The following is a 9,848-nucleotide window of genomic DNA, read 5'->3' on the forward strand; positions in this document are numbered from 1 at the left end:
TAGATTTTACGGTAATATGTATAACCCATTTTAAATGATTTTTGTGTAAGGTATGTGTTAGAGTCTCTACTTTTTTCTGCATATACAATTACCCCAGCACCTCTGTTGAAATGCCTTGGCACCTCTGTCAAAAATCAATTGGCCATTAGTGTAAAACTTTATTTTTGAACTTAAAATTCTGTTTCATTGATTTATGTTCCTTTCTTTACGCCAGTACTACTCTCTCTTGTTTTCTGTGACTTTATAGTCATTTTGAGATCGGGTAGCACAAGTCCTCTAACTTTGTTTTTCCTTTTCAAAAATTTTTTGGCTGTTTTAAGTCCTTTACTTTGTGAAAACACACTTTTTAGGATCAGCTTGTCAATCTCTACAATGTACCCTGCTTTCGTTTTGATAGGAATTTCATTGAATTTACTTATTTTATCAGAGCATTTTCTCATGTTTTTATAATTCTAATACTTTTAACTCGGATAGTTTTAGGGCATTTTTGGTGGGACGAAGGGGGTTGGAATAGATTATCTTTCAGTTTCCCTTTTCATTTTAGAATTCACTCAATAATTGCCCTATGATACCTATATCAGAGAAGATGGGCCTTTGCAATTGAGAAACTTGTGGCTACAAATTTGTCAGTTCTGAAGTCTTGCTGAGTTCTCCCTAGCAGATCCCAGGGGTAGCTTGGACAAGAACGAGTGGCTGAGGAAATCCTGGAGTCTGGCGATTTCACTGATGGGTTAGTCAACACCGGGAGTGATTACTCCTTATGTCACCCACAGTGTAGGTTGCCAAGATGACTCTCAGGATGACACAGACACATGCTGCATTACTCAGTGGGCTGGGCAGTTAGCAATTGCTGTCGGGAAGGCATCTGCCAGACTCGGGCAAAAGAGCATCCTACCGTTTCCTGACAACAAGCTGTGTCAGAGACTGCGCACACCCCCGCCAAAACGAGACCCCCCCCGGAGAACACGAAAAGACACTCTCGCGCCTCCCCCGGATCAAATGGTACACGATGGGTTTACAGCCCTCCTTTCTGATGGTGTAAGGTTAGAGACAGTGACCTTGGGAGAGTTTACACTCAATTTAATTTTTATGGTTTCATGAAATGGGAATTGTTTTCTGCCAGTCAATAAAGCAGCAGGCATCCTGCTGTATAATGGATGTGATAGACTGTTGCTGTTTGTTACCGCCGTTCAGCGGCAGGGTAGTCTTATTAGTGGGGATTTTGGAACTCCAGGACTTTTGCCAGCCTCAGGGCTAATTCTTTATCCATGTCAGCATTAATGCTGTTACGTATAACAGGTTATGGCCACTTCAGAAGGAAGGGAAAGTTCAAAGTCTCTGAAGTTTGAAATGCACCAAAAAGGAAAGGAACCGAGAGAACCAGAGACCTGAACCAGGGATCTGAGCTGTCAGGACTTTCAGCGGAAACATGTCTGAAATGTAAGCCAAGCAATCACATGTTTCAGGAAGTAACGACAACAGCAACCTAGAAGGTAAAAGAAACATGACTGAAGAATTCAGCTACATCACAGAGGAGAAGCACGATGCTTCAGGCAAAAATCATTATTAGTTTAGAGATGGAAAAAATGATCAATTGTTTTCTCTGCACGTTATGAAAAAAAATACAAAACGTCCTAAATATTCCCAATTCCCAATTACCTGTCCAGATTGAGGAGAAGTCCCATTGAAGTTTATGTGAAAGGGCGGGTTACAAAAGGAAGCCCAGCTTGACGTTGGAGGGCCATAAAGACTTCCTCATTATTCTAGTGTGGTGTAATCTGAAAGCGATTGTGCTTTCTCGGTCAACGACCGATGAGTCAAGGGCAACTAAATGGCCTCAGACGGATGAGGATGACAGTCCCAGGTCATGTTGAATAGCGGAAACAGAATATTCACAGAAGAATTGCTTCCTCGAAGGTGACGTATGGCATCGAAGAAGACTGTGGGCAAATAAGTTTGGTAATGCTAATGTCCAGAGCACATGTGTGTGTGTGTGTGTGTGTGTACACATGTGTGTGCCTGTGTGCATGTGTGTCTGTGTACGTGTCTGTGTGTGCACGTGTGTGTCCATCTGTGTATGTGTGTGTCAGAGAGAGACAGAGGAAGGGGAAGGGGAAGGGTCTCCACTTACTCTTTAAGTCTGTATTCATAAGCCTAAGTTAGCCTGGGACGATGATGGCTATTATTAGTTTTGGAGGGACACAAACATTCAATCCACAGCAGAGGAAGCCTGGGTGGTTCACTTCTACTTCTGCTCACCCTAACAATCGGAATTACCATTTACCGAGAACTGCTCTATGCCAGCAACTGTAACGAAGACGTTAGACCTGAGACTTGAACATCTCAAGTGGGTCTTGTGTATCGTCTGAGTACTAAGAAGCTGAGCAGGCGTCTCATCTGGGTTCATCTGGCTACAGTTGGTTCCAGCATCACCTGAATGCTTGTCACACGTTCAGCTTCCTGGCCCAGCTCCCTGGGCATTCTGGTTCTGTGGGAGTGGAAAGAACTCCAAGAACTGGTATTTCTACAAGTGTCCCAGGTGCCGCCAGGGCAGGTAGACAGTGAACTTCCCCTTGAGAGACATTGCCCTGTGTTCTGCCATATAACCGTACACCTTGGGGTCTCAGCTACCTTGAGCTTCTGAGGGCTGGCTCCACTAACGCCCTTCACCTCTTTCTGGTGAAGGACATTGACTTCCACCCTGGCTTCGGTGAGGCTAGATGTTAGGGTCACGTGCAGACTTCGTAACCACTGTGATGGTTTACTTCCTTACACTGTTCCTTGAGTCTCCTTTCTGCCAGTCAGTCCTGGCCTCTCAGGATGGTGGCAGGGTCCCTGTGGTCCTTCTCATCGTCACTCTCCACCCCAGCCTTCGTAGAGTTAGAGATTCTGGCTTCTCTGCTCCCCCAAGCTCTACTAGATTGCACTAGGCACACCCTGGACCTTCAGGCCTTCCTCCAAACTCTGGCCAAGAAGGCGGCAATCTTTATTCTTGTCGTCCTCGTCTCTGAGCATGGCCTATGCTGGGGGCCTGCTGCCCAGGGTCAGATTTCCCCACTGAGAGCTGCCCATCCCTCTGACTCTGAGTGCTGCCTATAAAGAGATTTTATTTTTTCTATTTTAAAAAGATTTTTATTTAATAATGTTGAACAAGGAAAATCATGTGTGGATCCTGGCACCTGGTGTGCCAATAACAAATAAGGCCAAAGTGAAAGTAAACGGAATATTCTGTGAAATACAATTATTTCTAACAATTCACCTGCAATAAATGTAGAGAGACTTTTGCCCCGTCCCCATCTCTCCCAGAAGATGCACGTTGACTGCAAACGGGAATCTTGGTCTCTTCATCTCCCTCACAACTTCCAGAATTGTGACAGAGACCGGAGTGGTCCTTGGCCCGCTCAGCCGGCTCCTGAGCTGTATTTAGTTCCTGCATCTCTGTGCTGCCTGGTCTGTCACCCTGTCCCGGTTATTGTCTATCCCGCCCTGTCACCTTTCTGCCTGTGTCAGAATCTTTCCCAGGTTAATCTTCTGATGCGTAAGTTTGGTTACTTCTCCTGTTTACACTATTACTCTGGATTATTCTCAATGAATAGATTTGGCTGCCTTTAAAAAGCGATTTTTCTGTTGCTCATGTTTATTAATCCTCCAGAATCTTACTCTCCTAAGTTATCAAGTAGTTATTTCTTTTATTGTTCTGGTTTTGTGGTTGGGTAATCTTTAGTTTGCAAACCCCAAGTCCAAACTTCTAGCTCACACTTTCATATTGCAAAGAAATCCTTCTTATTGATTTTGTAGTTTTACATTTTGAAATACAACATCCTTATAATTTTAAAGATGAAGGATATTAAAGAAGAAATAAATAAAAAGCCATTCCTTCTTATCTCATCCACACTCCAGATGGGATCATCTTTAGAAGTTTGATGTTTATCCTTCCAAACCTCTTCTATGCATATTCAAATATGCCAGTTTATAGATATTTACAAACACAGCATCCCATTAGTTTTTCTAATGCATATGTTTTACTTCATTTTGATTGAAAATAGTCATCCCTAACTTTTATATATCTAATGCTTCGAGCACAGTAAACTCTTAATAAAGAGTAATAGTAATGATTGTTATTATTACAATTTTTACATGAAGAAAACATACTGCAGCGTTTGTAAAATTGCTGCAATCAAAACAAAGCCTAGATAAGAAAGGGCCCTCTAAGCCAGTGGGCCTTAACTGTGGCTGCACATTGGAATTACCTGGGAGCCGTGAAAACTACCGGGGCCTGGGTCTCACCTTCAGCGCTGCTGATTGAATTGGTCTGGCATGTGTCCAGGGCAAGGTGAGTTTTAAATGCTTCCCGGTTGATTCCAATGTACGGCCAAGATTGAAAACCACCATTCTAAACAGAAGGCCCAAAAGAAAGATTAAGGATTGTCAGTGTTAAAATGCAAAATATATTCAGGTGCTGCCCCTTGGAAAAAAACTCCTTTTCTTAATTAAAGACTTTTGACAGTCACATGACTCCTCATGGGATTTTTTTTTTTTTTTTTCCTTTAGGAAACAACCAGCCAACCCAACCACACCAAAACACCCCAGGATGCAGGTCGACTGTCTTTCCTTTTTTTTTTTTTTTTTTTCCTTTAGGAAACAACCAGCCAACCCAACCACACCAAAACACCCCAGGATGCAGGTCGACTGTCTTTCCAAAGGTATGACTGTCAGCTCGTGATGGAGCAAGAATTCCCCTGCGGGTCTGAGAACGCATCTGTGCCTTTTCTGCTTCTCCGGGCTGTGTCAGGCACAGGCATGAAGCCTGGTGGGTCCTCCCGCTTTCCTCAGCACGAGCCAAGGGTGGGGGAAGGCACTGGGTGGAGAAGGAGGGAGTAGAAGGTGGGAGACGGGCTCATCTGTTAAGGCCAAATGTCAACGGGGTGTCGATAAGGAAGTAGTAGATAAGGAAAAGGAAAGAAGAGTTGGAATTGGGATGGGAGAGCGTGGCTGGGGTGGCAGCAGACTTCAGTGATGCCCGTCTCAGATCGCGAGCCAACATCTCGTAGAGGTCTGTTTTCAGGTGGGCCATGTTAGCATCCAGCCCCACGCCCCTCTCCTTCCACGTCGGAAGTGACCTGAGCTAATCACCCGATGGGCAGGCTCCCAGCTAACGTGAACATTCAGGCACGGCTCGCACCAGCGATGGGGGTGAATGCAACAAAGGAAGGCTTCCACGGCCCTTAATGGGGCAACCCTGTAAGGGGCTCAGGAGTTCACAGTCCTGTTTTCTTTAGGTGAAGGACAAATGCAACCAATTAGACATTCAACTCAAACTTTTAAAGAGGTTAAATCATACCCTCAGAGGGTTAGAGGCTTTTGCAAATAGTCAAGTACCTAGTTGTGCATTTATAACCATTTATTTGGGGTTTGGACAGGGAGAGGGTGAATGTGCTCCTTCTGGATACCACGTGCATGAAAGAGCCACTGGTAACCGACATCTGCTCCTGCATATGAAGGGAAGAGACAGCCTCCCTGGATGATCTCACACTGGGCAGAGGCATTTCATCACTGAACATTCCCCAGGGATTCTAAAAAGAATGATTCTTTGTTCTTTAACAGAGTCAGAATAAAGTAAAATGCTGGAGGTTCAAAACTAGGATTTTGTATGTATACATTAGTGTGCATGAATAATTTATTTAAAATCTATTTCGTGGATTGAGATATTTTCCCCAATTTCACTTAAGAATTTTTACTGAAATCTGGTTGAAATGATAAAGAATGAAAAGATCGTATTGCTTTTCTCTGCAGCCGATTCTTATGGAGGTGCAACAAAATGCCCATGTGTTCATGCCTGACGTAAACTGAGAACTCCCCTGGGAGCCTCAGATGGTTTGCTAAACTTTGGTGCGTGGGAAATCCTACAATACTACCTTACTCTGAAATAGTTTGCTACTGCTGATCATGATAACATCGCAAAAGTTCGTGATAGGGAAGGGCTGGTCAGTTTGTCAAGAGGTCCTGCCAATGAAAAGGAACCTACTTGCCTTATTTAAGTCCCAGTGGCAAGATACAGCTGAAGCCTGGCGTGGCCCCAGGTATAATTACAAGACTTGATTCAGTTACAGACCTGAACGATGCAGAGGGTCAAGCTTGCCTGCGGTCCAGAGTCAAAGCAGTGAATTCCCAGAAAGCTCAGATTCAATTATGTGGGGGAGGCCTCTGCCAGTGCCAGTTGTGTTACTGCACTTTTGAGACTCCTGTCTGCGGCAGAATGCCTGCTGGCAGTTACGGCTGATAAACTAAGCAGGAGTTTCCTGCTCTGGAGGGAGCAAAGACTTCTGCCGCCGAGAGCCACCCTTGGCAGCCGCCATTGGCAGGTGGGACTCCCAAGGTACTGCGCGAAGCTGGAGGTCATCTGGCAGCAGCTCCTGATGACCGGGGCTGCAGCCAGTATCCAATCCCTCTCTTTTTGGACTGATTCAGAAGACTCTGGAGAACCTGGTAAGCTGGATCTTAAGATGGCAGGAGTCCTTGGGAAAATGACATGCAAAACACCAGCAGCTAGAAGAGGGGATGGTGGTTTAAATGCCGCTCACACTGCACTGATGCGGCTTTGACAATAAAGACAGGATTACAGCTCTCAGGATCAGGATAGGATTAATCTAGTTCTTTCTTCAATACGAAAGACACAAATGTCCTGAAGGGAAAACTGATGCTGTCTTAAATAAATAAAGCTAATCATTCTATAGAATTATAATTCTGATAAGGAGATCATCTTTTGTGAGTCAGATGATTTGGAAGGAATTCGTTCCCCGACCAGCTTAGGTGCATGATTAATGTAAACGTCTCTCAAATTGCCACTAGTGGCGACGAGGCGGTACCAACTTAAGGAGCACTGAGTTCTGGCTGACGTGCAATATCAGAGTTTGGGAAGTAAGTTTCGTGTTTACAACTTAGAGTTACTGATGAAATACTAGCTTGGAAGTGTTCCTGGTTATTAACCTTTGAAGAAAGGGAACTCATCAACATTTTATTAAACCTATTTTCCTTAATGCGGCCTTCTTATTTACTAATCATTATTCAGCTTTTGCATTTCACCGCGGGCAAAAGTTTAGCAGCATTTTGTGCCTATTCTCTTCTCCATCTTAACAAGCAATCATCATTGATATTTAAGATGTTAAAATCTATAGAGAGAAAAAGGATGTTGTAGCCCCAAATCTCTATTATTTTTGGAACTAGCCTCTAGATGAAAAAAAGGATAGTATTGATTAAGGGGCCATTCTCGATGAAGATTCTGACTGTGGAAGTTCAGGACCCTGAATCTTGAATCATGTGGTCGGTAATTACGGTGGCCATAGGGAGGGGGACACACAGGTGGGGGAAAACTGAGGAAAGGACTTCTGAGTGGAGGGACATGGGACGCTGGCATTATAATGAATGTGTAAGATTTTGAACTTTGGAAACTAACAGACTTGGGTTCAAATTTTGCTCCTGCTATGTGTGTACTGGCTGTGAAACCCTGGCTGAATTACTGAACCTCAGTAAGCCTCAGTTTCCTCATCCCTAAAATGGGGACAAGGAAAGTGCCAATGTTACAGGATTACTGTGAGGATTAAATGCTAACGTTCCTGTGAAATGGTATATTCTCAATAAATGTATGCAACTGTTGGGGGGTGAAATGAGGAGTCAGAGGAAGTAGGCACCAGGTAGAAGGAGAACATCGATTTTTGACAAGGGCTGACTCTTACAGACCCTGGAACTTCCAAGACATTTTAAAAGAGGATTCAGGAGGAATTTGCCCTAGAGATATACTATGTGGGGCTAAGGAGAAAATGAATTTTACTGGCCCAAGAATAGCAGGGTATAATTTATGGATTACATCAAATTTGGTTGCTGGTAAGGGCAACAATGTATCATAAAGTCTTACATCTGCATTATACTGTTCGCAACTTCTTTTCTCTCTCGCATTTTTGGCACTGACTCTCCCTTGAGTTCCAGCTATTTTAATTTAGGTTTTCTCTAGGAAGATTAGAGGATTGTGCTAAATGTTGTTGGTGGGGGTGGGTTGAGCTTTCCTGGCAGAAAAAAGAGTATGAGCTAAAACACAGAGACATGATTTACTGAAGGTCACAACTAGTAAGTGGCAGAGTGAGATCGTGTCAATGTATGTCTTGCTTCATGAATGGATGAGTGAATAAACGAGTTATAATTTATATACAATGCCTTCTTTCACTCCAGAATACCTATTATTCCTTATTTTCAGTTTCTTAATATCAAGAATAATTTTTTACAATGCCCAATTAATTTGCAATTGAAACCAATCAATTCATTGATTCAATTAATATTTATTGAGATTTTACTAGGTACATTGTATAATGTCTGTGTACAGCAAAGATGAATAATATAATAGATGTTATTTCATAAAGATGACAAGACATATACATAAGTGGCAGTGGTGGGAACAACCATATTTTTACCTTGGAACAGGGATTGTTATCTAGGGGCTGTAGGTTAGCCACACTGCGTGCATTGCAGTGTGCACGCAGTGGGCCTTTCCCACACGGAGCGCTCCTAGCTCTTTCTCCTCCTTGGAGGCTGGCTGCCTGCTCCTCTGCCCTTTTTGGTGGGGCCTTTCCAGATCATTCCTGTCAGCTGTTTCCTTTCTGTTACTGTATCATTGTGCCCTGCTACTTTCTTTTACAGCGCTTTTTCCATGTTACAATTTTTGTTTACTAATTTACAGTTTGTTTCAACTACCAAATTATACATCCCACGCGAGTAAGAACACATCAGTTTTGTTCACTACCTTGTACTTCTATCCAGGGCTTAGAACGTTGCACGAGCAACAGTGTATGCAAGTGTATCTTGAGTGACTAAATGAACGATTTAGCAACTGATTGAATGTGGGAAGTGAGGCATCCTATGGCTTAGGGCAGGACTCCTTGAAATGCATTCTTCTCAGTGTTGTGCTGGTAGATTGGCATCCCCACCAATCCTTCTTTGCCCCCAAAGCCCTGATTTATAGTGAAGGTATATATAACTCTACTGTGGCTGCTTTCAAGCTGCCAATGGGATCGATGTCACAGAACTTGGCTCAGCACAGCACTGAGTCTTCCTAGCCCTGGTGGTCTCCAGTGGTCTAACAGTTGTGCCTCCGGGGGTCTGGTAGTTTTGGAGGAAAAAGTTATAAAACATCCCATCAACATTTCACATATTTGCAATTTATGCTTCCTTATGATTTTCGTAGAAGTGCCATTGCATTCTTAATAATAGTTTTATTTTTAGAAGCTGGGCATGAACTGCATGAATTGCATTGGGGTCTGTCTTGTCTAACTTCCAATTGACATGATGCATCTTAGCCAGCATATTTTCAGATTATTTGCGTGGTATTGTTTAGATTTATTAAATTTGCATGTTGGATTGTTAGTAGTGTGCTGCATCATACTCTTAATTCACAAAAAGTGATCAAAGGCTTAAGCATGTTTCATTGAAGAATAAAGGTAGTGATGAAAATAGTGATGCATATATTAAAGTTAAAATAATTTCTCTTGTTTTAGCCTGGATGGAACTGGAGACCATTCTTCTAAGTGAAGTGTCATAAGAATGGAAAAACATGTACTCACCATTAAATTGGAACTAACTGAACAACACTTATGTGCACATATGGAAATAAAACTCATCAGAAATCAAGTAGGTGGGAGAAGGAGGAGGGGGTGAATAAATTCACACCTAATAGGTACAGTGCACACTATCTGGGTGATGGGCACTCTTATAACTTTGACTCAAACTGTACAAAAGCAATTATGTAAGAAAACATTTGTAATCCCATAATATTCTGAAATAAAGTAAAATAAAATATTAAA

Source organism: Propithecus coquereli, unplaced genomic scaffold, assembly GCF_000956105.1.
Source record: "Propithecus coquereli isolate 6110/MARCELLA unplaced genomic scaffold, Pcoq_1.0 Scaffold55, whole genome shotgun sequence".
NCBI classification, from domain to species: Eukaryota; Metazoa; Chordata; class Mammalia; order Primates; family Indriidae; genus Propithecus; species Propithecus coquereli.